This window comes from Chanodichthys erythropterus, chromosome 20 (genome assembly GCF_024489055.1).
Source record: "Chanodichthys erythropterus isolate Z2021 chromosome 20, ASM2448905v1, whole genome shotgun sequence".
NCBI lineage: Eukaryota > Metazoa > Chordata > Actinopteri > Cypriniformes > Xenocyprididae > Chanodichthys > Chanodichthys erythropterus.
In genome coordinates this window covers 5,181,321-5,187,320 of record NC_090240.1, presented here as the reverse complement: position 1 = coordinate 5,187,320, position 6,000 = coordinate 5,181,321, and positions in this window count along the sequence as shown.

Here is a 6,000-nt window from a genome sequence, read left to right as displayed (position 1 = left end):
AGGATCTATCAAAAGTGGTCCAAGGAAGAAACAGTGGTGAACTGGCAACAAGGTCATGGGTGGCCAAGGCTCATTGATGTACATGGGGAGCGAAGGTGTGGTCCGATCCAGCAGACGAGCTACTGTAGCTCAAATTGCTCAAGAAGTTAATGCTAGTTCAGATGGAAAGGTGTCAGAATACACAGTGCATCGCAGTTTGTTGTGCAAACTGCGTAGCTTAGTCTTGCTTAGTCTTGTTGAGCGTAGCTTTGTCTTGTCAGTATAGCATAGAGCGCTAAAGTTTCCGTGCCTCATGCTAACCTCGTGGGATCCGGGGGAAAAGTGTTAGCTATGGAGGAGGCACAGGAAGAGGAAATACACAGGAGCCAGTAAATGTTGTTGCATCGGGACAGAGCGCAACATTCAACATTCAGCAACTAGAGCCCTTTGATTCCTCCAAGCTGTAGGAGTGGCTCAGATGGATCCGACTATTTGAACGGTTTCATCAAGCAAGTAACCTGTATTCGTCTACAGAGGGAAATCAGGTGAACACACTTGTATATTGCATGGTTGACGACGCGGATGATATTTTGCAAGAACTGAAGCTCACGGACGAGCAGAATAATGTGTATGTGACAGTAAGAGACACATTCGCACTTTGTTGTGAAAAATAATGTGATTTACGAGAGGGCTAGATTTAACCTGCGGAAGCAAGGGGACAATGAAACAGTGGAATTGTTTGTGACTGCATTATATACTCTAGTCGAACACTGTGATTATGGACCACTATGACAAGCTCATTAGAGACAGATTGGTAGTGGAACTGGCCGATCTAGGACTGTCTGAAATCAGGCAGCTTGAAAAAGATTTGACTCTAGAGAAAGCTATTAGCATGGCTAGACAGTCAGAAGAAGTAAAAAAAAAAAACAAAAAAACAAAAAAAACAGCAATGTGCTTTAAGAGATGATGCAAAAGGAGCTTGTTTAGTTGACAGACTATATAAAAGCAATGCTACACAGAGAAAATGGAAGCCTTCTGATCAAAGACTGAACAAAACAAAGGCTGGAAGCAGTTCATGTCCAAAATGTGGAAAATCTTCCTCCCATCCAAAACACCAATGCCCTGCGAACGATGTAAATTCTAGAAGGTGTGGAAAAAAAGGACATTTCCAGCATGTGTGCACTTCAGTTAAGTCAGTACATGAGGTCACAGAGGAAAGCACCATATTCCTTGGATCACTGACAGCCAGTGAGGACCCATATTTAACATATTCACAAAAGTGAAATTCGAGATTGACACTGGGGCTGATGTGACTGCAATCTCGGAGCGCACATTCAAGAACATTTCCTTACATACTAAAAATCCTACTGTCGAACCTGTGACCAGGCCTCTCATTGGGCCAGGTGGACCACTGGAGGTAATAGGCATGACCAGGATAGTGCTGCAAAAGGGTGACGCCGAAGCAACACAGGATGTGTATGTTATTGTACCTGCAAATGGCATTATTGAGCATAGGCCAGCAATAACTTATCTAGAACTAGTCATAAGATCGGACAGTATAGACATAATGACTCCCAAACTTGGGTGTAGAAAGAAAATACACCCAAAACTGTGCAGTGGTTTGGGTGTCATCAAGCAGCCATATGCCATCAAGCTTCAACCAGGTATGTTATGCCAAAAAAAAACCACTATATGTCAGAGTCTTGATAAACAGCACTTCTTCTAAAGCTGGGTGCACACTGTGAAATTTATAATAGTCCTTTATGATTGTTGCTTGTCAGACTTTACGAACATGATCCTTATGTCACACTGTGGGATCTCGGCTGTCCTATATGTCAGACTATATGACAGTCAAGATGCATTAAAAATGGACTTGTGCTTGAAAACTTGTCCGTTACTTCAACCCACGCACATTCGGTGACAGTGAGCTGCATTACACGCGGGACTGAAATGGTGGCTAACAAAGAAATCTCAAGCGTTAATTCTGATCACGGCTTATCCTGAGAAACGAAGACAATTTGACGTTTGTTGTAGGAGAAGTCACACTGCAGGACTGTGTGCCAAATCTTCTGACACAGCCAGAATTTCGTTGGAGGTAAAATTTGATCACAACGGTCATTAATTGGCTGTCGGTGAACATGTCAAACTAGCGATCAAAGACTACAGATTTTTGCCTATTATTATAGGATTCTTTTAGAATTCTCAAAATTTGTCTCAGATAACCAAATCGTGACCAAAATCATACAGTGTGCAGCCAGCTTTACATGGATGTCAGAAACAAAGAAATCACTCCTGCCATGTGAACTGTTCTTAAACTGTAAGAGCCCTTACTTTACAAAATTATGTTAGTTGGTGCCATGAAAAAATGTGTTTTTAATAATTTTTCAAAAACGTGCTCAACCAAATGGTTTATTTGTCACTTTATGGTAAACGTAGAAAAGCTAAGCTAATGTTTTCAGATCATCCGTTTCTGCAGTCAGGATGGACTACTTGCTGAGAAATATGAACTTCTGATCATTCTTAGCTATGAATATGACATAGCTATTGTTATTTATTCATGAATATACTGAGATCATTTCTTATGTATTTTTTTGCCACTCTTTGATATTTTTTGAAGTAAATATAATGAATTAATATAATGACAAATGCTGATGTACTAACATTACTAAAATTGTAAGAGATTATTTATTTGTTTGTTGTTGTTTTTTTTTTTTTTTTTACAATTAAAAGATGGATGTCAACAGTTTCTATGGTACAAGAACGTGCCCTCTTTAGGCCTTGTAGCAGAAAACCCCCAAGACCCTGACCCAAGACCCCGTCCGAGAAGAGGTAGCTGGTGACAGTTCTTTTGAGTCCTTGGATGAAGAAGATGTCCCTCAACAAGCACATCCTCTACAAACTCACACATCCCTGATTAAACTGAGCATATGGGTGGGATAGATCTTTCTGACATGCTGGTACACTTGTACAAGACCCTAGCCAACTCAAGGAGATGGTACATTCCCCTCTTTGGATACATCCTTGATCTGTCCATTGCAAACTCCTGGCTGGTCTACAAGAGGGACTGTGGCCTACTAAATGAGAAAGCAATGCCTCTCAAACGGTTTCGCCTGGCAGTTGCCCATAGTTTGAACCAGGTCAACAAGCCTGCATCCAAAGTTGGTTGACCATCATCCACCTCTCCACCACCACCAAAGAGGGGTTCTCATGTTCAGGAAGCACTCGTGCTGTTGCACCATTTCACATGTAAGAGATGTTGCTGAAATGTTTTACAATCCCTAGTTTTTTTTTTTATTGTTTGAGGGATTGTTTCTAATGTTGGCTTACACTACAAAGCATTGCTGGTTTACAAAGAAATTTTCATGTATCTAAAAAAAGAAAGAAAAAGAATCCTGTTACACTACCACACTTGACGAGTGTTTCTTGAATCATAAAAGAATAAAATGCCCTTATGTTACTATATTTTGCCATTGGTAACTAGCAACATAAGAAGATAAGAAATGCAAAAAAAAAAAAAAAAAATTCAAAAGCCTTTTTCTTGGTGGGGCAGCTAAAGGGTTAAGACTCCAAGACGTATTCCTTTGCCACTTGCAAATTTAAAGAACTGCAGCGTATGGAAGAAATCAGTGTCATAAGCAAAGTGGAAGAGCCAACTGACTGGTGCTCTGGTATGGTGGCCTTACCAAAAATAGTTGGGATTGTTCGGCTTTGTGTGGATTTAACAAAGTTGAATGAAGCAGTATGTAGAGAGAAATACATACTGCCATCTGTGGAACAAAGTCTTGGTATGTTGGCAGGGGCTAAGATTTTCAGTAAGCTTAATGCAAACTCCAGATTTTGGCAAATTCCCCTAACCCCAGACACTGCAAAACTCACAACATTCATAACTCCCTTCGGTAGATTCTTCTTTAACCACCTTCCCTTTGTCATTGCTTCAGCTCCTGAACATTTCCAAAGCAGGATGGTGTCAGAAATAATGGAAGGTCTGGAGGAGGTCACCTGTCATATGGATGATGTGCTTGTTTGGTGAGGAACTCAGGAAGAACATGATGCACGCTTGCACATGGTTTTGCAAAAGATTCAGAATGCTGGCATCACACTTAACGTGGACAAGTGTGATCTGTTGAAAAGTGAGATACATTTTTTGGGACATATCATCTCAGCTGATGTAATCAGACCTGACCCTGCGAAAACTGAGGCCATAAGGAGAATGCAGCCACCTTCAAATGTTAGTGAGGTAAGAAGTTTTCTGGGGATGGTGAATCAGTTGGGAAAATGTATACCACAACTTGCTGAGAAAGATAGACCACTTAGAGATTTATTGTCAAAGAGAAATCACTGGGTCTGGGGATCAGAGCAGGACAAAGCTTTCAAGGAGTTAAAAGAAAAAAAAATTGCATCTACTCATGTGTTAGCAATGTATGATCACAGTTGTTGGACTCCTTACCTCCAAGAATCCAAAGTTTCAGAATGAGACTGATGAGGTACAGTACTCCTATTCAGTGAAGCATGTTTGTGGACTGCTGATGCTCTCTCATGCAAGCCTGTAAAAACAGAGCTCAAATCTGATGATGCAGAGTTGCTAGAGGACACAAACATTTATGTAGACATGCTCATGAATAATTTACCTCGCTAAGCTGAAGGAACACTTAAAAACTGACAGTGTGCACAGGTCTTCAAAATGTGTATGGATGGATGGAATGACTGATCAAAACTAATTTTTGTCCCGCCAAAGCCTTGTTTGATCAGTTATTGTGATTTTGAGTAATACAGATGAGTTCTGCACTTATGATAGGGCGCGTGTTAACTGGAGAGAACGAGCAGAGAGCTCCTCCCTCGTGCGCGCACTCTCTCTGTCTTCAAACTAAGCACTGTCTTTTACTATGTCCCTCATACATATTAATCTAAATCAACTGCCACGATGCTAAAAGTCTGGGAGACCGAGTCCATGTTTCATGTGGTGAATTCTGAGAATTTTTTTCCCTGAATAACCGCTGGGTGTAAATAGTGCTCAAAAAACGTTACCTGTTTCTCGCACAAACTGATTGTTTCGTGTCTTAGGACATCAATGTGTTGTCACGAGCCGTGGGTTTCATTTGGATTTGTCTATGCAAGTTTTTTTGACTCTTATTGATAGAGTTCCTATCGACACGCATTATATGGCTGACAGACGACAACGGTTCGAGTTAAAAATCATAATTTGTGTCCGACTGAAGAAACAAAGTCACCTACATCTTGGATGCGCTGGGGGTAAGCAGATAAACATCAAATTTTCATTTTTGGGTGAACTATCCCTTTAAAAACGTCAGTAAAAACTTACTTTAGGACAAAAAAAATGCTAAACCTGGACAAAAAGTGATTTTATTGTTATAATTGTGATTTAATAATATGTAGATATGACTTCACCTTATGGAAAGATGTCTTTCAGTTAGTCAAAAAGCATGCCAAATAACATAGTAAATAGCAAATAGAAAGTGGAGCTCTATAGCCATTTATTGGTAAAAGTGATATTTCTGTTTACTTTTAAAGCTCTATTTTTCAACAGATGGAATAAAATCTTACACAAAACGTCTCGGTTATGTATATAACCTTAGTTCCCTGATAGGGAACGAGACGCTGCGTAAAAACGCTATGGGAACGCCTCTGCGTGATGTCATCTGAAGCATGTATACAATCTGTCCAATCAGGAGACGGAACGTCATAGGCGGGTGACGTCACTGACCAGGAACTATAAAGCCAGCCCGAAAACACTGTCATTCAGCTTCTCAAAGTCTGAAGCAAGTCGCTCTCGGACACGCAGGGAGTATGGCAAAGTTACGCAGCGTCTCGTTCCCTATCAGGGAACTAAGGTTATATACATAACCGAGACGCTTCCTTTCAATGGAACTCGCGCTGCGTAAAAACGCTATGGGAACGGCATACCAACGTCACCATAGTAACAAGTGACCGATCGTGTGAAGCTGAGGCGCACAACTCACAGTAACACCTGTGCCCCTGGAGCGGAGCCGAGATCCAACTCGT